The sequence below is a fragment of the Colobus angolensis genome, unplaced genomic scaffold (assembly GCF_000951035.1).
Source record: "Colobus angolensis palliatus isolate OR3802 unplaced genomic scaffold, Cang.pa_1.0 Scaffold152, whole genome shotgun sequence".
Lineage (NCBI taxonomy): Eukaryota > Metazoa > Chordata > Mammalia > Primates > Cercopithecidae > Colobus > Colobus angolensis.
This window is the reverse complement of record NW_012114622.1, coordinates 1,942,171-1,968,532: the sequence shown is the minus strand read 5'-3', so window position 1 is coordinate 1,968,532 and position 26,362 is coordinate 1,942,171.

Here is a 26,362-nt window from a genome sequence, read left to right as displayed (position 1 = left end):
GCACTCCATCCTGGGCAACAGAGTGAGACTGTCTCAAAAAAAAAAAAAAAAAGAAACTAAGATTGGTTAGCAATTGAGGTATCAATAAATCCCATGATTTTGGCACTTTGAACACAGCAAAAGGGATACAGGATACAACTAGGAAGTCTTACAGAATACATAATCTTAAGTAAGATGTTTTATATGATAAGATATACCCTAAGATAAAAGTTTGGGTTAGGCATAAATATTGAACGAGGAATCTTTTATAGGGCAGAATATGCGTAATAATAGTTACCACTCTTTGAGTGCTTATTGTATGCCATTTACATTATGATTTCATGTAATCTTTTTAATCAGTTTGAAAAATAGGTATTATTTTAAAAGTTTGTTTTCCAAGTAATAAAATGAAAATTTCAGCAACCAAGTTCATAAGGCTAGTAAGCAATGACACTGAAATTCAAAATCAAGTTTGTCTAATTTCAAAGTCTATGATTATTCTGTTACATCACAGGAAATAACAAAATAGGGACTGAGCCATAATAAAGACTGGGCCAATATGGTGAGTAGAAACAACTTCAAATCAAAAGCAATGGGGCCTCCCAGGGATAGAGACCCTATGTCATTTGGATAACAGAGGCAAGGGGAGAGTATATGCTGATAACTCATTTTCATTTGTTTATTCAATTAATCTATTAAACTCCAAAAGGTAGTGGGGGAAGGAAGCCAGACCAAGACTGAGTTTATGATTTAGATTGCCTTGAGTATGAGGAAGCAAAATGAGGGCTCTCACAAACTTACAGGGCAAGAGGGTTCTACCAGAGTGAAAGAAAATCATTTCCCTAACTATACCTTGTCTTTACAGCTGGGAACTGCAAAGGGTTAGGCACAGAAGTGTGCACTCTCTTTCCCAGCGTCTCTTCAAGGAAACCCTAGGAGCATACTAATACTCAACCCATCGTCATTACACAGTCAACTTTTTATAGGCCAGGAACTGACAATAATTTACAGATCATACCAGCTGAGTTATGGATCCACCCAAACAGTGAAATTCAAGACGGCAGATACTAAATTAAGTATCCATTATGTACCAGCAACTACCAGTGATTTCCAGATGAATAAGACATTTCTGCTACCCTCATCAAGTTTATTATTCTATAAAGAAATGATATAATATATATGTACACATACGCATACAATTACTAAGAGGCCTAATATAAATGTCTTCAGAGAGCTATGAAGAAAATGTTCTCAGAAAAACTAAAAACATCCTGTGAGGATTGGGAAATGGTTTATGGATTTGCTTGTTTGTTTGTTTTAATGGGGGGGAGATAATAAGCTAGACAGAGCTGACCAGAAAGAACATTCCAGGTAAAGAAAAGCAGCGGCAAACTATGACCCATGTTTACACATCACTGTCCGTAAATCTTCCTGCTTGGAATGCTTAAAAGATGGTCTGGAGATACTTCCACCCGATACTTGATGAGTTTCCAGCCTGAAAAGTTTGTTGGTGAGTATTTTGGAGGTGGCAAACCTATTTGAGAATTTCATGAAAGTGAGAGATCTTCACTCAAGAAAAATATACCCGAATCTCTAGGTTAAGAAAACACATACACATATACACCCTGAGTTACACTTTTTTCCAGTTCCTTCAAAAATTCGAGTTATCACCTTTCCAGGAAAAGCCATGTCCAGCTAGCTTCCCACCAGGTCCAGTCCTGGCTCTTTATACCAGAAGCCAATGCAACCAGCTTTAACTAAGACTGGGAATGGCCCTACCATTTGTTCAGTTGTAATTAACGCATGTCAAACTACACGGCTGCTTAGTCTGGTGGTGAAGCATAAACTGAACCGAAGGGCACTGAGCCACTGCCTCCTCAGCAAGGCTCCCCAGTGAATAATGACAGCTCTATACTAGCCAGAGAAAGAAAGAATTAGTGCATGCTATGTGGCAGCAGCTTGCAAAGGAAAATTGCTCTGTGGCTATTTAAACATTTGAATGAGTTCAAAGTAAAAATGTGTGCATACAACCATGCCCTTAACATGTGTGCATCATGATGACAATTATTTGAATTCAGTAATTCAGCTTTTGCCACACTGGCTCTGCTGCTGTAGCCATGGGCATTACCTAATAATCTGAGTAGGTTTTTCTCAGTTTACTTGTTTCTCAACAAGCTAGTTAGACTCTACCAGAAGACTTACTTAAGAGATTGCAAACGATTGGTCTTGTTTGACCCATAGGTTTATTTTATTTAGCCCATATATATATATTTTTTAAATCTTGGATTTTCTTTAACATTTTTAAATTAGGAGATTATGCATGAAAATCCAGATTTCTAATGACTTTTTTAAAATTCTGGAGATCTGACAATAAAGGCCCCATTGGACGTATTTCTTCATGGCAACAATTATCTTAAAATGAATTACAACTGCTCCTTTTAGGAATAGCATGGGTTATGTGGTGTGCCACAGCCCTACCAGCTCAAGTTGTGTTATGTTCAACATGCTTCATGCATTTATAGTACCTGCCTTGTCCCTGAACATTTAAGTATGCAATTTTTTTTCTTTTCTCTCTCTCTCTCTCTTTTATTCTTCTTTTCTTTTCTTTTTTAGACAGAGTTTGACTCTTGTCACCCAAACTGGAGTGCAATGGAGTGATCTCGGTGCGCTGCAACCTCTGCCTCCTGGGATCAAGCGATTCTCCTACCTCAGACTCCCAAGTAGCTGGGATTACAGGCGCCCGCCACTACGCCCAGCTAATTTTTTGTATTTTTTAGTAGAGATGATGTTTCACCACGTTGGCCAGGCTGGTCTCGAACTCCTGACCACCTGCCTTGGACTCCCAAAGTGCTGGGCTTACAGGTGTGAGCCACCACACCCGGCCTAAGTTTGCAATTCTTAATTTAGCTAATACATCATAAATTATCAGGGCAGTGATATTTATGAATATGAGCTATAGAATCTGGCCTACCCAGGTTTGATCTTTTTTTTATTCCCCTTGAGACAGAGTCTTGCTCTGTTGCCCAGGCTGGAGTGCAGTGGCACGATCTCAACTCACTGCAACCTCCGCCTCCCGGATTCAAGCAATTCTCCTGCCTCAGCCTCCAGAGTAGCTGGAATTACAGGTGCGTGCCACCACGCCTGGCTAATTTTTATATTTTTAGTAGAGACGGGGTTTCACCATGTTGGCCAGGCTGGTCTCAAACTCCTGACCTCGTGATCCGCCCCCAGCCTGGGTTTAAATCTTTACTATCTGCTAGCTGGGTGAAATGAGTTACTTAATTTCCACAATCCTCAATTTTATCACCAGTAAAATGTTGACAATAGTGTCTATCTTACACAGTTACTGAGTAAGAATAAAGTTAGCTATGTTTAGGACAATGTTCATTATGTTCTTACCTGGAAATAGTGGTCAAGGTATATTGATTTACCTTTCACTAATTACTGTTCCTCCCTGGGGAAAGATCATACTTTTACACCCCATTGAAACCAGGCTTAGTCATATGACTACTATGGGCAAATAAAATGTGAGCAGAAGTGAGGTGTGTCACTTCCACGGGAGTCTTTAAAGACAGTTTGTACTTTACCAATGCTGTATACCACTGCAACTGATGCTGCTTCAGATAGTGACCCATCTAACGCCTGGGTCCTGGGAGAAGTTCAAGGACAATGTGGAGGAGAGTCCCTTGCTGACTCTTGGCAGACATGGAGAGCGAGTGAGAAATAGACCATTTTTACTTGAAGCCATTGAGATTTCAGAGTTACTACAGCATAAACTGACCTGTTTTGACTGACATTATAGTGGTAATTATTATTTTATCATTATCATAATCATAATAATGACTACTATTCAAAGTGATTGCTCTCACCAAACCCTACTTTCCTTTATTTCCAGAGCTCCTAGCAGAGAGAACAGAAGACCCATAAGTTCTGCTCTTTTTCTCGTCCTCCAGTTCCATCATGTACCCCGAGCTGACCTTGCAGGTATCCACTTCTCACAGTCCTCAACATCCCAGTGGCCACAAGCCTTCAGAGAAAGGGAAAAAAAAAATATTTCTTTTTACACTAAGATTGCTTCTCCCTTCTCAATGTGCAAATAACCAAAATTGTATTCATATCTTATAAAAATATGCAAAGAAAATGTTAGTCTTTTCCACTTTTTATTTCATCTTTCTCCAAAGCTGCTACCATTTTGGCTAGTAGGAGAAAATTCTCTTTTAGTTGAATCCAGGAAATTTAGCCTGATTCAGTAATGTAAACCTAAAGGTGGCAAACTAGGACCCAAAAACCCACCACGGGTTTGTGTGTATAACGTTTTGTTAGACCATAGTCACCTGCTCATTTACATATTGTTTATGGCTTCTTCCATGCTACAAGGGTAGAACTGAATATTGGCAGTAGAGTCCATACAGCTCAAAAAGCCTACAATATTTGCTCACTAGCTCTTTGTAGAAAAGGTTTGCTGGGCCCTGATTAAAAACCTCTTTTTAGTAAATTACCAGTCTCTTTTTGGATAAAATTCTTAATCTTTCAAGTTTCCCTCTCCTCATTTAACTCCTGTCCAAGAAGATAGCTGGATATAAGGGGGTGTATGGTTTCTGTGCCCTTGTGGAGGAGCCTGGGTTCTTGAGTGCACATGGTACTCTCAGGGTTCTTGCTCATATCTACTGCAGGTTGGGTGATATGGATTGCTCTCTGGACTAATGACCACTGACATGAGACTGGTCTTATTCCTGAGAGTTCTGCTGACATTCCAGGCTGAAGTTTGTGCTGGCAAAACTCATGTCTGTTCTCTTTTTGTCTGTCATAATCTGGTTATCTTCCCTGATGGCGTGACTGTAGATGATGCTGAAAGCTCCACCAAAAGCCAGTTGTAACTTCCTTGCAATCATCCACTACAGAACCACTTTTATTTAATGACAGGAATATTTTCTGGCAAACTGTTCAGATAAAATCTCAAGTAACCTCTGCATCCTGTCCCAAGCGCATATAATAAACTCTTCATGGGAGATACGGGTGATTCTGAAGGGCTACACTCAGGCTTTCCTTCCACTTAACCATACTGGGATGCCACATTTCACATCAGGTAGACTACCTGTAAGGAAATTATCTTCTAGAATCTTAAGCAGAAAAGAGGGAGCAGGAATCTCTCAGCCCTCAGCATTTTCTTTAAATCACCAAACATTCTTCCTGTCTCTGATATTCAATCTACCCCAAATGTCTCTAGCTGATATAAGTATTACCATTCTGCTTTTGCTGTCTATTCAGGATGTCTATTACTAAAACTACATAATCAAGCCTGCCAGCCAAGGCTCTCAATATATTAAAAGGCAGGATAGTGGGAATATGAGAAAAAAAGATATTTAGTATATTAGTTCCTCTTAACAAACTTAGGCTTGAAGAACATAATATTGTTGCAGCTTTGAAAAGTCCTAATGGGGTGTCAGAACCTAAATGTTATCTTTCTTTTCATTCCTGCTGAAATGTGATAGATATAGCACTTGGGCTTACTGAGGAAAAAGTCATATACACTGAAAATCAAAAGAGAAGAACACATTAAAGCATTCAAGGCCAGGTGCGGTGGCTCACGCCTGTAATCCCAACACTCTGGGGGGCTGAGGAGAGTGAATCACTTGAGGTCAGGAGTTCAAGAACAGTCTGGCCAATATGGTGAAACCTCCTCTCTACTAAAAATATAAAAATTAGCTAGGCTTGGTGGTGAATGCCTGTAGTCCCAGCTACTTGGGAGGCTAAGGCAAAAGAATCACTTGAAACTGGGTTGCAGTGAGCCAAGATCATGCCACTGCACTCCAGTCTGGGTGGCAGAGTGAGATTCTCTCTCAAACAACAACAAAAAAAGCCATTCGAGAAGTATTGGTCACATTGCATATGCACAGGATCAAACTCACCTGAAGAGAGCGGAATACAAGAGAAATTCATTATGAAAACCCTGCCTGCCAATGCAGTGGGACAACCCTCAAGCCTGTTCTTAATCACAGTTGTTGGATCCACCTCAACAGATGTGGAATAGCATTTTACAAAGGGAGATTTTCATTCATGTAAATGGGCATTTCTTGACCAAGGTCTTCCCCCACTTTAAAATGAAGTGGTTGGATTGGAAGCTGATCGAGGTCACTCTCAACTCTGAAACCAAGATCAGAATGAGGCAATGCAGCACAGCAGTAAGAGGACAGTCTTCAGGTAGTACAGCCCTGGATTTGAATCCTGAGTCCGTCCAAAAAAAATTAGCAATTCCAACCACCTGCTCTTTAAACAAACAACAGAAAAAGTTATTACTTTTAACTAAAAGGACAATTGCTCTATCCAGAATATCACACGGATCAGCAAAGTTAGATTCCAGTTTGGCAGGCTGTCAGAATCTCATTGAACACACCTCTCTTCTTATTTTTTCTTATATGACTGTTGAAGGTCTAACCCAGACCCTGGGTTTGAGCCACCCAAGAAACTTGGACACTGAAATTTTTGAGAGTCCCTGTACTTACAGTTCCTGACCTCTGAAATGCCCAACAGTGTCTTTCTTTGTGATCATTTTATGATTTCTCCAGACTGAGAGGCCGTAACTCAAAATGATGTCAGGTCACTTATTCAGCAGTCACTCTCAGAAATATTTTTGTTAAGTACTGACAAATTGGGAAGAGATGATTAAGTTACCAAACTTCAAGCCATGGAAAGAATCTCAGATTGGCTACAATTTTGATCGGTATTAGATCTTGGTACAGAAATTGAAATGACCGGTATCATCTAGGAATAAAGAGAACTAATGGAATAATATGTCTGTTTTGTAGCTGTTCCTTAAGCATACCTAATATATTTATTTAGGTTATATATATAATAAGTAAATAATATATTTATTTAGGACATATTTACATCATTTGCATAGTTACAAAAACTTCTTATTCTTAGAGAAAAAGTGGATGGAAGTGCCATACCTAGAGGTTTTAATGACAATTATTGTATGAGTGTGTGTGAATGTATGTATACACATGCTAAATGTGTGAAATACCCCTCAAGTACTATTACCCTTTGTGATCTTGGGCACACCATACCTAAAAAACAGGTTGAGAAGAACATCAGTTATACTAGGCAAAGGTCCAAGGGGCAGGTTTCCTTGAGATCAGCAGACCCCTGAGATAGACCCCTCAACCTGAGGCAAGGCAGAAAGCTAGAGTTAGCCAAGGCAAGGCCTATCATAACTAGATCTCATTTATTCTCACACCAACCCTGTAAGACAGGAATAGACAAGTTTGATATCTTGTCCATCATACAGCAGAGTTAAGATGTATTAATACAACCAAACAAACTCTAGACCCTGCTTTTCTACCACTCTGAATATTCTCTTCTCCTGTAATCTTGAATACAAAATCATAAGAGAAGGAATAAAAAGTGGGAAAGACCAGACAAAAGTTGAGAAATACAGTAAAAACTTTAAGGCAAGATGCATCATGAACAATACCTAGGTATTAATGAGTGTACTTCGCTTGTAGGGATCTTACCATATCATGAAGAATCTGAAAGATGATAGTTATTTCATAGACATTAGTCCAGGAACTATTGCCTTTAACCAAAGGATGCTGGGAAGTAGGCAGTGCTTACATAAAGGGATGAATCTCTAAATAAGGGGAATTTTAGTCAGGTCAAAAGGAAAAGGACACATAGAGGGAGGAGGGAGATTTGAGGAATTGTTATTACTTTGACAATTACAAAGACAGTCGCTCAGTTTTTCTGGATATATAAATAATTCAGAAAATGCTATTGAACTTCTGTGTTAGATCCCTGAGTATAAGAATTTGGAGCAAAAATTAGTAAGTAGTTTCCCCTTGCTATGGTCTAAATGTCCCCCAGAATTCATATGTTGAAATGTAATCCCTATTGTGGTGGTATTTAAGAGGTGGGGACTTTGGGGAAGCAATTAAGTCATGACAGCTATGCCTTCCTGAAGGAGTTCATACCCACCCCTCCGTTTTTTTTTTTTTTTTTTGAAACAAAGCTTCACTTTGATGTCCAGGCTGGAGTACAGTGGTGCAATTTTGGCTGACTGCAACCTCTGCCTCCCAGGTTCAAGTGATTCTCATGCCTCAGCTTCCCAAGTAGCTGGAATTAAAGTCATGCACCACCACGCCTAGCTACTTTCTATATTTTTAGTAGAAATGGGATTTCACCATGTTGGCTGGTCTTGATCTCCTGGCCTCAAGTGATCTGCCTGGCTCGGCCTCCCAAAGTGCTGGGATTACAGGTGTGAGTCACTGCATCCAGCCTTAATATCCCTATAAGAGAGGTTTCAGAGAGTTTGCCTGTCTTGCTCTTCTGCCATGTGAGGACACGTTGTCTGTCCACTCTGGAGGATGCCATCTTGGAAGCAGGCACCAAGCCCTCATTAGGCACAAAGCCTACCAGTGACTTTACATGGACTTCCCAGCATCTAGAATTGTAAGAAATAAATTTCTGTGGTTTATTAGTTACCCGGTCTGTGGTATTCTGTTATAGCAGCACAAACAGAGTAAGACACTCCTGCATTCAAAAGACTTATAAGCCAGGGAGACACATATAACCACAGAAAAAGCATCTGAATTTAATTTTTTTCTTTGAAAATGAATATATAGAAGGTTATTCAAAGTGTGTAGAATGTCATTCTTCCCCATTCTGGAGAACCGATGGAAATTAAGCTCCTTTTGCCTCAACACATAAGCTTGTGTTACAGTCTCCATGCAGATTGGGATTTTATGTTGTGGCACCACGTCATTAGATTTAAGAATCTTTGTGCATGAAGCAAACACTCATATTTGCAAGCACTGGAGCCAACAGGAGAAGGTTTCTTGTAGATATAAAGCTAAAGAAAAAGTGAGTAACATTTCACTCCATTCCATAACAATTTGTCCTTTTTCTGAACTCTGAAACATGATTTAGCCCTTTATCATAGTACCTGCTAACTATTCCCCAGTTGTTAAGTCAGTCTCCTTTATCCCTAAAACAGGTTACAAAATCCTGTAGGGCAGAGATGGAGTCTTCAGCTTCCTTTATACTAGCCTCAATGTCGAGCTCAATGCCAAACCTGAATACGGTGCCTGGCACTGGCTCCCTCGAGTTGACATCAAGAAAAAGAATCTCAGTCAAGAAAGAGAAGGGGAAGGTTCAAAGGTATTTGGCTAGGAAAGAATGGAATAGGTTTTGCAGTTTTAATGATGCAGCCTGATATTTTGGAAAGGCCTGAATTTTCTGAGAGGACCATACGGATTGCATACATCATAGACAAAGGTAAAGGCTGCCTAGAGTCAGGGGACTGGCTGAGCCTCAAGTTCATACTTACATTGTTATTTACTGGCACACATAGAGTCTATTGGCTTTCCTTTAGTGCTGTTTTTCTGTAGAAACTATTAAGCTAGAAAGGAAACAAACCAAGAAACTGAAATATTCACTGAGTCCCACAGATCCCCAGCAGGGCACTGATCATGTGTCCATAAAACTCATGTGTCCATAAAAACTCATAAAACTGGTGGCCTCAGATGGCAGTAGAAGCCACAACCTCTGTCCTTGCAAAACCTGTAAACTTTATGGTGGTTCAGATAGCTTTTAAGATATTCACCTATGTTTCCCTCTGTCTTTCACTCACTCATTGATATGGTTTGTCTGTGTCCCCACCCAAACCTCACCTTGAATTGTGATAATCCCCAGGTGTCCAGGGTGGGGCCACATGGAGGTAACTGAATCATGGGGGTGGTTCCCACATACTGTTCTCATGGTAGTGAATAAGTCTCATGGAATCTGATGGTTTTAAAAATGGGAGCTCCCCTGCACAAGCTTTCTTGCCTGCCACCGTGTAAGACATAACTTTGCTTCTCATTCACCTTCTGCCATGATTGTGAGGTCTCTCCAGCTTTGTGGAACTGTGAGTCTATCAAATCTTTTTCTTATATAAGTCACCCAGTCTCAGGTATGTCTTTATTAGCAGTGTGAGAACAGATTAATACACTCATTAATCATTTATTTTTGCAGCATATTATTGACAGTCTATTTGTGCCAGGATCAATGATTATGCCACATGAATAGATAACACTAAAAAAAAGTTTGAAACTGACCCCCAAGCATTCAGGATATCTGAAGAATTCACTTAGCCATGAAGAAAGACAAGCAGGGTCCAAAGGAAAGAAAGTGCGGCTGTATTTGGGTTCATTTCTCAACATGGATCTTTTCATCCCTAAATGTATTTTTCCTTTTCTCTGAGCTTTCCAGCATAGTCTCTTCTTTAGGCCTGGATTTTGCCTGATTTTTTTTTTCTATCAAAAAACAGCAGAGATTCTGGTTTGAGGGCTTCACTTGGCTTTCAGAAAGATGGCTTATTTGGGTTTAATTTTTATTAGAAAAGACTATGGGTCTTTTTGCTTTCTTCCACCCTCTCTTTTTTTCCCATGGATTTGCTTGGAAAATGTCTGAAATCTCAGAGTTATATGAATAACTGAAACATATAAGCAAACATAAACTTTCAAGCCCTGACTTGGTAAGAGGAAGTACATTATAATTCCCCACAATTGGATAAGAAAGCCAAGCATGATGTAAGGGAGGGGCCGAGGTGGTAGTGGACACCCCCCTTATCAGCATGCTCAGCATCATTTATAGGGGAGAGCTTGCAAATTAGCTGGACTCTCATTATTGAAGATCAAACCTGGTCTGTCCTTTTCTTTCTTTTTCCCTTTCTGTCATCCTCTGGCCCATCCTCCAGCCCTTCTAACCTACCAAGAGATTCTCAAAAACTTCATGAGTTGTCGTCTCTTTTGCATCAGCTCATCCCTCTGCCTATATTTTCACCTCCCTCAGAACTTAAGCACAAGTTACCATATGGTTTTACAAGCACTGTTACTTGTCTGTCTCTATGGTTTATATTTCCTACTAGCCTCTGATGTTCATGAGGGTTGGACAATGTTGTTTTCACTTTGAATCTCTGAAATTTAACACAATAACTGATGTAATAGATGCACAATAGATATTTGATGAATAAATGAACTTAAAATAACTGATATTAGTTCAGCACTGACTCTGTGCCAGGTACTGTGTGAAGTGATTTATACATATGAATTCGTTTAGTTATCACAACACTCTATGAAGCAAGAACCATTATTTTCTTTGTATTAGTCTGTCCTCACGCTGCTAATGAAGACATACCTGAGACTGGGTAATTTATAAAGGAAAGAGGCTTAATTGACTCCCAGTTCCACATGGCTGGGGAGGCCTCACAATCACTGAAGGTGAATGAGGAGCAAAGTCACATGGTGACAGGCAAGAGGGCATGTGCAGGGGAACTGCCCTTTATAAAACCATCAGATTTCATGAGACTTACTCACTGCCATGAGAACAGAATGGGAAAGACCTACCCCCATGATTCAATTACCTCCCACTGGGTCCCTCCCATGAACCATGGGGATTATGGGAGATACAACTGAAGATGAGATTTGGGTGGGGACACACCTAAACCATACCATTGTCTATCTCAACACCATTTCTATGTTTCAGGTTTCTCATCTGTAAAAAGGCAGTGATGACAGGACATATGGTGAAGATAACTCAGAGAGAGTTATCTTCTGAGATAAGATGATAAAGCACAGAGAGGTAAAGTGACTTGCTCAAGATACACAGTAAGGGCTTGAGACAGGATTTGAACTTGAGTCATCTGACTCCAGCACCTACACTCCTACTCACCATACTATACTGAATGGGGATAGAATTGTAGAATCAAAAGAAAGATTGAAAATTATATGGTCCAGTGGTTTTGAAACTTTCTTATCAGTCAGACTTTTCTTTCCTGGGAAAAATCTTTAACAGCTCAAAAGGTAATACAAATGACAGTAGATAATCAAAGTGGGTTGGTGGTGGAGAGATCAACGCCTGTTGCACGGCCTTCTCTCCCCGCTCTGTGGGTGCCCCTGAAGCATCTCAATGAGTGCAGAGAACTGAGTTTGAACATTACTGCTCTAGCCCAGGTTCCTTCAATTAAAAAATGAGATATCCTTAATCCTAATTTCTTTGTTAAATGTTGTGTATTTGCTAAATATACTAAATCATTTGTTCAAGGACACACAGCTAGTAAGTGGCAGAAACCGGGTCTTCTGGCTCCAACGTCAGTGTTCTTTCCACTATATCATGCCAACGTAATTGATTTCCAATCCTAGTTTCATGCCAACGAGGCTGTCCTAGTTCTCTCATATTGCAAAATACGTAGCAAAATTCTCAAAGCAAAAGCAGCCATTTATTTTAAGAAAATTTATTGCCATATTTTTGTTGTTAATGAGCAGAGAATGGGACAAACTTATAGAATCAAATGATAACAAGATAATGTCACTGCTAAGATACTGCAAATCTAAAGAGGTTGAAGTCCAGAGTGATATTCAACCATGCAAATTAAACCCATACATTCAGATTCTGACCTTGAACAACTAATCCTCAGAAAATCCACAATCTATTAGCTTTACGCAGTTGTATTTGGAGGGAACAGCAAGTGAATTGATGTTTTTCAAAACAAGGTAATGAAAGCCCAGTGTTTACTGTACTAACATGGGATCCTCTCTGCCCAGAATTTTCAGAATTTTAATAATAACCAGCGTCAATGTTTAATTTAAAGCTAGAGCACACTGGTTAAGAAACTGCTAAAAATAGTCTGCTTCATATTGATGGCTTTGGCTTTGTTGACTCATAAAATGTCAGGGTTGGAGAAAAATAACTAACGGAAGCTTCAGCTATGATTGTACCTTTAATTATTGATGCTCCATTCTTAGTCTTCAGGCCCAACAGCTAAGATGAGACATGACAGAACAGAGGCCATATGATGAACTAAGCACGGGGAGGCTCACTCCTGATTCTGCCCTCAAGACTCCCAAACTTAACAATAAAAACCCTGGGGTCCAAGACCAGCTGATTTATTGGCATTCCTTCGCATTGGATGTTAAGAAAAAGGAGAGCAATGGGCATGATTTGTCAGATCTGAAAGGTAGAGGAGAACTAGGAGATGCCTGTGTCCTGAGCACTACCACACGTGAAGGTCTGTGCTTGTGAATTCACAAGAATGATTTTCGAACAAATTCCTCTTGTTTACAACAAAGACTCCAGAATCACCCAGGATATTCAGGATCTACCACTGTTGACATGGGACCCTTATGGGATTAAAAGTCAGGATAACTGAGTTCTAGTCCTGGTTTTGCCTTACACCAACTATATATGCCTGAGCTACTCAACCAAATAGTATGCCTACTTCATTATGTACCTGATGTACCTGAAAAATCCTTACTGATCTTCAACTATCATTTCCTGAGGCTAGACGCCATGCTGGGTGCTTCACATACATTAAATTATTCCAGTCTATACTTACATAAGATACTAGCATTTTGTTATATTTTTCTCCAGATAATGCTAGTCAACTCTACAAACGCTGTACTTGCACTCATAAAGTGAAAAGTTGGAATTGATTTCCAAAAATTACAAATAGAGACATGACATAGGCTTTCCAGGAGGTATCAACATGCAGGCGAATCACAAATTGCTCGTGACAATAGGAATAAGTCAGCATTCAAGGTTGTGTGTGTGCATGTGTGTGTGTGTGGCTCCAGTTGCCTTTTCTAAAATTTTTCAATTTCTGACATTTCCACACAGCAAGAATACAAAGTCAAAGGAAACCTATGCACTCACCACCCCCCACGGGACCTGATTCAATGGTTTTCAGCTTTGAGGTACAGCAGGCAGATACAAACTTTGGACATTTCAACAGCAGTAAAAGAAGCACCTGCCACAAGATGTGCCTGTCAACTCTGCTGGTCTAACAATCCAATCCCAGACCCTCCATGGGGCAGGAAGACACCACAAACTGCTTCACTTTGCTTCTAGAAAGCTAGAATGGAGAGGGTGGTTCTCAATTACAAAGCTTAGACTAGCCCCAGAAATGTTTTCATGTAACACCAGTGTCAGCTGCACATAGAATTGCTTCTCTGATAGCAAAAAATCTTGTTCTAAACTAGCCACACTTTTGTGCTCAGATATATTTGTTGCCATCATCATTCCACTCAATTAACTTTTCCTGACAGCTTACTTGTGACAGGCTCCTAAAGGCCTGTACCTTATGCAATGCAAAGGGGGTAAGGAAAGTTTTAATAGCTAATAGTGATACCAGGTGCTAAGTCCCATGTGAACACAGAAGAAAGGAAACTAAGGTAGATTATGGGGGAAAGGAAGTTCAGGGAGTTTAAAAAATTAAAATAGAAGGCATCCAGTTAAATTTGAATTTCAATAACATAATAAATGCTTTTCTCTAATATAACTATTTTGGGCCAAAACAGGACATATTTATACTTTAAAGGTATTTGTTGTCTATCTGAAATTCACATTTAACTGACGTTCTGTATTATATCTGGTAATCTTTCAAAAGGAGGTTACCTGGCTATGTCTTACTTTGGGAAAAGGTTGGAGATGTTTTACTCATGGATTTGATTTCATTAAGGATGAGTCAGAAGTACTTCCTGACTACACAACAAGAGTGACCTGCCACATTCTGCCCCTCTATTGTTGCAACTGCTGGTGCTGAATCCCATCCCTGTTTATCAGCAGAGTCAATAGCCCAGGAGACCTAGCATTATCAGTTTTGCTATTGGCTCTGCCTAGACCATGCACCTGACATGACCAATAAAAGCTTTGTGGGATATAAGAATGAATGAGGGTCCTAGTTACTACCTGGATTTTTTTCTCTAATTCTTGTGCTCAAGCTCCTACCCTGTCCCTCAGTTTCAATAAGGGGGCTCCTTCTAGAATCAAGAAAGAAATGGGCATGCAATAAGCATTAAATATTTAATTCAGCAATATGACAAAATGGACTAGTTGGTCAAAGCTGGACTCCGGCTTTGTACTCTTATGCAACTTCTTCCACTCCATGTCCTTGGTAAAATTACAGGGTCCAAATAGACAGCCAATCTGTTTTCCCAGCCCCTTTTAAGGCAAGTCTCAGCTGTCTTGCCTATGGGTGTATCAAGGGCCAGTCCTATATATTAAAAAGTCCACAAAGCTCTTAAATTTCCTTTTTAGGGATGCCAAGATTTAATGTGTAAAGATAATATTGAGCAATAACTCATTGGGAAATTAACTTTTGCTAAACTTAGACAGTGTTTTTATTTCATAATTCAACACAAAATCCTTCCAAATTTTTAATCCTGGGACCAGTTTCAAATCCTTGGAGTGTCTCTATCTTTGTACAATGCCCCAAATAATCAGCCAAACCTTTTGACAAAAATGTCTATTTATGTATAGTCTTGTCATGAATGTTGCCTTTTAAGCCTAGCTATTTTAAAAGGCTAACACTTGTTTCCAACAGATAAGGACTATTTTTTCTCCTTTAATTTTCTTCAATGTTTCTCTTTTATATATATATTACAGTTGATAGGCAAATTAAGACTGAGGTTTTCCTCTCAAAATGTATTCAATTAAATTAGTGGTGCTCGACCCTAAACTGCACATTAAGAATCACCTGGGGAGCTTTAAAAATGACTGAGGCCAAGATCTCACCCTAGATAAATTAAATCAAAATCCCAGGGGGAGGAGACCCTGCTTGGCCAGTGATTTTAGTTTGCAGCCAAAATTGTGATCTACTGAATTAAGCCACCAAACGTGTTTCCATGGCATTGGAGCTTTATATTATTCTTGCAAAATATGTGAAGCCAACAGTAGGTCATCCAGTCTGGGAGCATTATTAAGAGATGGATTTGGGGAAAAATCAATGTAAGAATGAATCTGAGGGTCTACAGCTACAGGGAACATAGCTATCATGATCATTGGGTGCAGATGAATGTTCACTGAGAGGCCTCTTGGGGTTTAGGATGAGAACAATTCTACCACCATCCCTGGCAATGCCAGGTGAGAATGTAAGAGAAGTTAACATCTCTTTCCATGGACCAGATTGAAGAACCCCTTTCAAAAATCTTTCTCAGCCATGACACCTCAACTATTGAAAAGATAAGTAAAGTTATTCAAGAAAACTGATCTTCCTCGCTCCTTATCCATTGCAACTTCCTTATGCTTACTCCCCGTCTTCCCTCTCCTATTCCTCTTCTACCCCTACCACTAGCACCACTGCACATGCTTCTGAAGGCAGACAATGCAGTGATGGAGGAAGAGGCAGGAACAGGGTCAGCTGCACAGGGTAACCAGTAAAGAGAAGTTTGCTTTCCTTTCTTCTCATGGTCTAACTCCAGGGACGCTCATATAATTAGCATTTATTCAACACTTACAGTGTGCCAGCTTGAATTTCTCTTCATTTTCTTCATCAAATCCTTGCTGAAATTCTTTGCAAAGTGACTAATATTATTCTCATATTATAATTGATGAACCTGAGACTTAGAGAGGTGAAATAACATGTCCAAGGTTACATACCTAGTAGAAGAGCCAATGTGAACCTCAATTGCTACCTTTCCCATAAGCAACTTCTCCAACAATGAGGGGAAAATGATCTCTCTCTCTCTCTCTCTCTCTCTCTCTCGGCTTCCACAGCACTCAGTCTCCCTTTCTAAGGCACATGGCTTGTTCTGCTTCATATTGTGATAAGTTTTACACCCCCTCCTATGGATAGCTCATGAAGTTACTACCTCTTTGAAGGTAGTAACTACGTGCTGTTTATGTGTGTTCCCCATTATGCCAGCACTATATTTGATTGACATGTCCAGTTGATAACAGGTGAATGCTGAATGGATTTGGGAGTGAAGGAGTGCATCCTTCAACAGTTGACAATTTTATTTAACAAGTCATGCTCTAAAGTACTAAGGAAGCTTTCGAATAAAGAATTGTTGAATAAAGAATCTCTTGTTTCAGAATCACAAGTTCAATTAACCAAAGATATCCACTGCATGGGAAGGGGCTGGGGCACCAAACATGTGGCCTGTGCTGGACTGGTCTCTAAAGGCTTTAGAGGATATGATACCAGCAGCTGTCCAGAGCAAGAAGAGCTAGGAGCATCAGCCCAGAAATGACAAGTAGATTTTGTCACACACATCTCACCCATTGAATTGGTAGTGATTGCTTGAAGAGCTCTATTGAGAGACTGCATTAGGCTCAGAAGGAAAAGTACCATGATGATTAGTAATGTCTACCGTGGGTAAGGTAAAAGAAGAGAGGGTTGTAGCCATAACACATAGTTGCTACCTATAAGCTTATTCACCTTAACATCTCTTAGTGAAGGTCTGCTTGGCATTTGATTCACCACCAACTATAAACGCTAGGACCTAAGATCCAGAGGATTAGAGCTGGGATTCAGAAGCAAGAGACGGAATAAAGAGGAAGTAGGAACAGCAGGTCTAGGAATATTCACAAAAAAAGTATTGTGGGGTCAGACCTATTTAGAATCAGTTGAGGTATCTGGGTGTATCTGACTGATTTAAAGGACCAGAAACAGAAGGGGCAGGAATTATTCGATACAAATTACAGTTATGTCACAACACAAAATCCAGCCAAGCTGGGCAAAGTAGAGCTACATCTTGAATTTGCACATCCCAGAGACCATCCCAGAACTGAGAATTCAACTCTTCACTAGGATAAGCAATGTAGTGTCAATGATGACATAATGAAATTAGTCCAGTTAACTTTAGTGGGTGGTAAATAGATTAGATCCTGTGGAGTACTAAGCTGATATTCATTTAAATTAATTCCAGATGAGAAAGTAGAAGTGAAAGGAAACAGTACAACACTCTTATTACAAAACTGAGTTGTGTTATTCTTTAGAAACACAGAAATGGTTTTAAATAAATATAAGAATGAAAATAGTCAGCAACAGGATTTGAGGAATTTGTTATTCCTTGGTTTGAGATCACAATATTGTAAGTTAGCTTATGAAGTATGCTTAATTTTAAACTTCTATTCTCAAAGCCAAAATTTTAAAATAGAGTAATTTTGCTTTAATTGGTCTTGTTACTGCAAAATATTTTCAGACTTGTTCCAGCAGGGAAATATAATTCATTTCAGAAATATGAGTGAAATAAGCATATTTTCATTGCTGAGTTGGAAACTGTTGTATAAATAAACAATAATTATGGAACTACTTACTAGTCAAAGTAGAAATCTAATTTATAGAATTCCTTATTGTCCTGTCCTCAGTGTAGATGTTAGCTAGAGTCCTGATGCTAGCCACAATTCTCTACTATACTCAAAAAAGTTACAAATTTTGGCTTTTTGTGATACAAATAAAAAGAGTTTTTCTGTTTTGTGGTTCCCTGCATTTAGTAAATGTTTGCTTCTTCTTACTTCCAAACTACAGATTCATGAAAACATTTCTAATACTTCATGCAATTCAACATTGCAATGCCACAGATGGCCAAGGAAAGGAGCCAGTGTCTGAGAGAAGAAATAGAAGATAAGACAGAGGTAGATGGTGATAAGGCAGTAGATTGGGCTAGATTCTGTACCTACATCTGTGGTCCTGTCTACCTTCTAAGCAATTGTTTCTTTCTACAGTTTAAAATAAAACTTTTTAAAAAGTTTAAAATAAGCTTTTTAAAGTAGAAAAATGAGACTGTTTATTATAGGAGAAACATAATAGAAATATAGGAAGGCAATGAAAAACTGTGATCATATGCTTATTGAACAACTTAAGTATATAATTTTCTGGACTTTAAATATCTAATACATATAGTATGCACAATAAATTATAGTGTATATACTAACTTGTAACCTGTTTTTTAATTTAAAATATATCACAAGTATCTTTCTAGGTCAACAATTACTTAATATGTCAGGTTCTTTAAGTCTAGATATTATTTCATGGTATTAATGAACCATAAATTACTTATCTATGCTATTATTAGCTTTTAGTTATTTCAGTTTTCACAATTATAAAGGCTGAGATGAACGTCCTCATAGCAAAATGTTTGTGAAGATGCACGATTCTCTTAGAATACATTTCTAAAAGTGGATGTGCTTGTTTCAGAAGGTATGTGCCTTTTAAAGATTTTTGAAACATGATGCCAAATTGCCCCCCAGAAAGGCTGTGCAAATAAATGTAATGAGATTTCACCACAATCTCACCAAAGCTGAATATTTGAATATCTTAAAAAAAAAAACCTTTGCCAATCTAATAAAGAGAAAATGGCACTGTATTTTTTTCTTAATTTGCATTTTATGTGTACCTTTTTAAAGGTCGGTTTGCAGGAGATCTATTCTTAGTTTTCATGCCTGCCTGTCCACACCTAGCACTGAAAAAATGTGGCCACGGCTGACCTCACCTGGTGCTTTCTTGTCTTCCTTTTCTAATGGAAGAACTGATTCTTCCTGACAAGGTGAACAGTGTGCACATGCATTCTTTCAGGCTGAATGGATAAAGAAGATAAGTTATCAGCTACAATATCCTGGCATGGCAAAATGACACTCTGAAGATACATTAGGAAGAAGACCGTTGAGGAGGTAAAAGTCCTTTCTGTCAGACAGGCTTCCAGCTTGGATTGATTGCCACAGACAATGAGAGGTTATTTCTGGGCAACCACATAGATGGCCTAAAGGGCAGATGGCCACCACTGCCACTAGAAATGTGCAGGCTTTATTAACAATCCTGGCAGCATCAGTCTAAACAGAAACGTTGAAAGGCTCGTTCTCATTGGCACAGACAGTAGAAAATCATAGAAGTCCACTCAGTATCTCCAGGGCCTGCCAATTTCTCTAGAAATGGACAGAACATCTGTTTTACCCAATCACCTAAGAGAGACAGAGAAAAAAAAAAAGGAAAAAACACAATCTTTTCTTCCTGTGTCCAACTGGGAAAGATTAACACGGGAGCCTGATCCAAGATGTCTCACTTGGTCCCCAGGACTACCAAGGGCTCTCAAAGACTTTCCCATACCATCCCCCTTGAGTGAAGTGGCCTAGGATGGAGGAAAGCCCAGGAATCACAGCTTCTGGGTTTGAACCTGGCTTTTCCATCCATATCCTAGATTTGCAGCCATGGACAAGTTTATTACCACCTCTAAGTGTTAACTTTCTCATGTAACAACTAAAATTGATAGTCCCCTTCTCATAGTGCTAGCTACGGACTAAATTGTGTCTCCCCAGAATTCATGTGCTGAAGACCTAACCCCAATGTGTCTATATTTGGAGGCAGGGCTTTTAGGGGACATTTGAGGTTAAATGAATTCATAAGAGTCGGGTCCTAATTGGTAAGTTTAGTGGCCTTATAAAAAGAAGAGGAAGAGAGATCTCTCTCTACATGCACGTGCATGGAAGAAAGGCCATCTGAGGACATAAGCAAGAAAGCAGCCATGTGCAAGCCAGAAAGAGCCCTCTCTGGGAAATGAATCAGCCTGCACTGTGATCTTGGACTTTCCTCCAGAATTATGAGAAATAAGTACCTGTTGTTTAAGCCACCCAGTACACATTTTGTTATGGTAACCTGAGATGGTTAAGACAGTGTTGTAAGGAGTGAATTAAATGAAATTTCATATAGAAAATGCATATCACATATTAAGTTCTCAATAATGTTTTATTTATCTTTTCTACTCTCTACTCTCTCTCCTCCCCATAACCTGCTCACCCCGATATTTGCCCAACATGTATCTGAGTTTCCAACAATATGATTTATTCTGTCCCTGCCTCTTCTCTCTCTGCCCCTGACTTTAATGTTTCCATACTCATCCTGGTAACTAGTGTGAATTTCTGAATGTTCCCTCATCTTAGCCATTTGGTTTTTGTGTTTTTAACGCTGAGTCGCACTTGATCTTGACTAATGAATTTGCCATTAGTAAGAAAAGACTTTCAGTACCTTAGAACTGTGACTTAGAACAGTGCCTGGCACGTAGTGAACCTTGTAAGTATAGTTATTGTCATTATTATTATTCAGCATCCTGACATTATAATTAAGCTATTTTTCTTTTCTTTTCTTGCATTCGATAAGATTAAACACAGTTAGTCTTACTTTCCTTCAAATGAACAGCTGAAACAAGAATGTCCATGCCAGCTATGGCCCTGTGGGGTGTTGGGGAGGGGGGTGGCGGGGGAAAGGGAAACTTCAGTTTGGATTGTGGGATGTCACAGATCAGGAAACACTTCATTACCAGGAACTTAGCATCACAGCGAGGGAGAGTCTGAAAATAATTCAAGAATAATTCCTCTCCAGGCCTCAGCTTAGCCCTTTATTTATCTGAAAGAGATAGAGAAGCCATCAGATATATCTGACTCATGAGCAGGCACAGCTCTAGGCTGAGGCATGTGACCAACAGCAATAGAAGGTAGGCCATTAAACCCTGGCATGGGACAGCTAGACTGTTTAGAAACCCTTTGCCAATTATCTTCAGGAAATCCTAGTTGATGTCCTGGAGTCGAGTCTCACCTTCTGTGTTTCCCACAGCTCTACTCAAAACAATCGCATTCCCAATAAGAAGAGCAGATGAAGAAGTGAATGAGTTGGTAGGAGCCAGCATAAAGGTTGTCAAGATCATTACCAGAGCACCGATGATGTTTTGAAATCAAGGGAGATAGAGCTAGGATGCAGAGCCAAAAGCAGATCCTCCAGAGGAACATCAGACTAGATGGCCTATATAGAGACTGCAATGGAGAAAAGGAGGGGCAAGGCAACAAAGAAAATGGAAATCCCAAACAACAGCATATCATAGGCAGTCTGGGGTTGAAGGCCATGTAGGCTGGGCATCCACTGGAGCATTTCTTCTTCACAGTACTCACTGGGTGTCATCAGGGGAGTGTTGCATTTAGGGAGGCACTGTTGCCCAGTGGTTAGGAGAGTTGGCTCTGAAACAAGACTGCCTACATCCATATTCCAGTCCTGCAATTCAGAGCTGTGTTATCTCGGGCAAATTACTCAACTTCTGTGCCTTGATTTCTTTGTAATAAAATTAAGCTAAAAATAGTTCAGACCTAACAGGATCGTTTCTGAGAACTGAATAAGGAATAAAAGTAAACAGCCTAGAATAATTCCAGATTTAGAGCAAGTACTTAATATGTGCTATTGTTGTTATTATTATCACCATCACTGTTATTATATCATTATTGTTTCGTTCTATATACATATATATCCTCTAGCTCCTAATACGGAGTAATAGTTCATTAAAAACAAGATGTAGAATCTTGTTTTTACTCAAATTGTCATTCCTACCATCTCACTCTGTATTTTTAAATATATATCAATATGCCATTTAGATATAGCTTATAAAAATAATAATACCAATTGTTTAGTAACTACTTTACACTAGGTACTAGGTGTACACATTATGTTGTCACATTAATCTTCATAATAAACCTAAAAAGAAACACTATTAGCACCTCCTCTTAGAACAGGGTTTCAGTACCTTACAACTGTGAAAACTACCTTAGAAAACTACCAATTGCAGTGCAAATCCAGCCCACTGCCTGTTTATAAGTAACATTTCATTAGCACACAGCCATACCATTTATTGACATATTGCCCATGGCTATGCTCATGCTACAATGGCAGAGTTGATTAGTTGAGACACCGGCTATATGGCCCACAAAGCCAAAAATATTAACAATCTGGAACTTCACAGAGAATGTCTGCAGATCCCTCCTTTAAAGAGATGAAGACATTGAGACTCAAAAATAAACCCTGGGTCCAGGATCATGTAGCTAGCTGCAGAAAAAAAAAAAAAAAAGGATTCAAATCCAAGTCTGCCTGGCTTAGAGCTCAGGCTTGATCAGTATTATAAGCCTCCAAAGTTACTGGTCTTAATGTCGAGGCCAAAGGAAGTCTCTGAGGTTTGATGAAATAAGCAGATGGAGCTATGAACATCAATTAGTTGTCTAAATATCCGACATCAGGCCCGTAAGTCAACAGTTTTTCCTGCCATTGCCACCCACCAGATATGGTGGCTGTCTTCTGTTGTCTTGTCAAATGCCAGGCAACATGTAGTGAGCTCAAAGTGCATAATACCTCCCATTATGCCCAATGCATTGCTGCTCAAGCAATGAAATTCCTATTCATGCTTTTTTCTATTAAAAAATACAGTTCCTGGTTTGGGACTGGTTAGCAGCATTTTTTTTCACGTTCACTGGAGTATGGCTCTGTAGGGGCAGGAAAAAGGGAAGAAGAGGAGAGAGGCTGATCCGGATTGTGTCCCACAGTGGTCAGCCTTATCCTATTGTCCAGAGGGAAGGATGTCTTTGTTTCAAGTTGGGGCTGAGATGGCAGTATGCTATATTGATGAGAGCTCTCTGAATCACAGTTCAAACAGTGCTACTTGAAGTTTGGTGTGCCCATAAATTACCTGGAGGAATTGCTACAGCAGATTCCTGGGTTTCATCCTGAGAGATGATGCTGACTCCGTAGGCAGGCCCAAGAAATTTGCAAGAAAAGCAAGCTCCCAGATGATGCTGAGCCACATTTGCATGTAGCCCTGAGCCAGACAAACTGGCTCTGGTCAGTGGCACATTATCTACTAACCAAGTCACTAAAACATCTGGGCTTTACCTTCCTCATCTGATAAGTGGAGCTAAGGAACTAATATACAGTGGAAGAGGAAACTGTAAATACAATTTGTTTTAATATTTACTAATAATGAGAATTAGGATTTCCTGAGCAACTACTCAGTTCTGTGCCAAGTACTGTGCTAGGCACTTTACATCACACACCACCTGTGATCTTCAGAAGAACCCTACAAGAAAGATATAACCCCCATATAACAGACAAGAACTCAGAGGCTCCTAAGAGTATCTTGCCTAAGATGTACAGCTAGGAAGTAAAAGAACTGCAATTGCAACCATGATATGAATGTTACCAAAATATGCTTTTCAATCCCCAAATAGGCATAAATGAGTTGGCTATAAATTGCTTAAGTGGTAACTCCTACCCAGTATGCAGGAAAATGCTAGGGCTCCTGACGACAAGTAGTAGCCACAGCCTCCAGCCATTACAGAAGTGAAGACAGCTTCCCCACTTGCCTTCTGTTGATGATGCTATTTGACAGAGTGCTTGAGACCAGTGATTACCCACTCTTGAAAGCAATCATTTTATTCTTCATCCTTCAATGGCCTGCAGCAGGGGTGCCTAGGGCTGAGAGAGCTTGTAGCCAAGGGTGAAAAAAAAAAAAGTTCAAAATCCAGGGAGCTCAAATGAACACCTCTTGAGAAAATATATTTCGGAATTAAACATTTAATGCTGGGTTTTCATTTTGTAACAGCAATGGGCTGTGGAAACAAGTGCCAAAAATCAGGAGGAAACTTGCAGCGACCCTCGCCAATAACAGAAAATTATTTGTTGCTTCCCAAAGTGGTATTTGAGCCCAGCGGGCTGCACTTAAGATGTGACTGGATAATGGCTGTGTGATACACCCCTCTACTGGAACTGTCACACAGGCAGCACTGAGCAGCCTGAGCTGTGGCTTTGAAGAAACTCCCTCCACTGCCAGGCTTTTGCTCGGGTACCTCTGGGCCAGGATGGGACGTGATCCTGCTGGCCACTTCAGTGACTTGGGAGGATACTATGCCTAGGTGCCAAGAAAAGCTACCCCTCCCATTGGATATGTGGGAAATCAGAGAGGAAAAGTCAGCTGAAGTCACCAAACCCAGAGATGGAGACAGAATCCCTTTGCAGGGACACTGAGTGTGCCCCCAACAATAGGAACAATTGGGAAGTGGCCCCATTGACAGTCTCCTACTGCCTTTTGTGTTCATGGGGAGCCTACACATAAAGTCCCTGCAGAGGGACCAGAAGGTGTATTTGTTTCCTATGGGCTGTAACAAATTACCACAAATTCAGCAGCTTAAAACACTTTTATCGTCCTGTAGTTCTTGAGGTCGGAAGTCCAAAATGGGTTTCACTGGGTTAACATCCAAGTGTCAGCAAGACTGCATTCCTTCTGGAGCAATTTTCCACATGGATATGAGTTAGGGAGACTAAATAAATTCTTCTAAAGTTCAGAGTGGGAGGTAACTTTAGTGACATCAGGGTTACAATTATATCAATAATGTGACCCTTCCTCCCCAGAACTACCTGATTATTAGTGCATTCCTTAGTCATGCATTTTCAAGTAGATCGAAAGTATGAAAACATAACATTTCTAATATTAGAAAACAATACCTTATTCCTTCTCTGTCTTCTTCCTCCCAAATGTTACCTTCTTGATCAGGTAAACCCTGCCCTCCCTATATACTATGACTCCTTTTTTGTCCCATTAAAGGGACAAGGCTTCAAAGATCTCCTCAGGAGCCAAGATCTATGCAGCAGGGGGGTAGGAGTGTGCAAATTGAATCCACTGTCTTTTCCTTATTTCTGAAACTGTTGCAAGGTGAAAAGCTTATTATCAAGAAAGCACATCCAAAGTCTCTCTACATAGCCTTCAAATTAGAATTACGAATAGCTTACAAATTGGAATTCTAAAACCTTAATATCTCAATAGCGGAATGAAGATGTGAAACAATAATATATGGTTGCAAAGCCTTACCCCTGACTGTAGTCCTCTTATTCATTCTGTTCACCAGGATTAAGAGCCAGGAGCACCGCTAAAACCAAAGGGCTACTTGCACTAGTCAGCTGGAGCCAGCTTGTACTGCTTACGAGAGCTGTCATTACATTTCCAGGTATTGGTGAGCCGATTGTTAAACACCGCCATTAACAAAAATTTTATTATATAGATTTACAGTTTAACAAGAAACAATAAAAACAACATAAATAAATACTCTTCAATAAATACATGCTCTTAAGGTTATTTATATCTATTGTATCTGTAAGATGGAAATACTATACAGTGGTACACTAAGGCACATCCCTTTCCAATTCTGCATTCAGTAACGTTGTGTTGGTAGCTTAAAATCAGTCACAGTGGGAGTATTTACAACATAGAAAATGGCAAATGCTACAAATCAGTGTTTGCTGTATTGCTTTGTTGAGTATATATACTTAAGAATACGATGAAGAAAATGTTAATAATGGAGATTATACTTTAAAAATATGTCATGTCTGTAACTGTATGAGGAAATAGTCTTCCAGTATTCTCAAATTTTTATCTAATTCAGCAAATAATCTACACACAACACTGACAAATGAGTAGAATTCTAGCATGTTTTCATTTTTTCATTTTCATCTTAATAGTTAATGTAGATGACAATACCAAGCAATATTCATGTTGGAACTACACTCATTCATCAATAACAATAGGTTGGGTGAGGATAAAAGGGTTCAGCAAAAATCAACGAAAGCACTTTGTTAGAGTTAGTTGACTAAATGTCATTTACAATAAAGAGTATTGTGACTTACTTTGGGGGGCGGAGCAAGATGGCCGAATAGGAACAGCTCCAGTCTCCAACTCCCGGTGCGAGCGACACAGAAGACCGGTGATTTCTGCATTTTCAGCTGAGGTACTGGGGTCATCTCACTGGGGAGTGCTGGACAATCGGTGCTGGT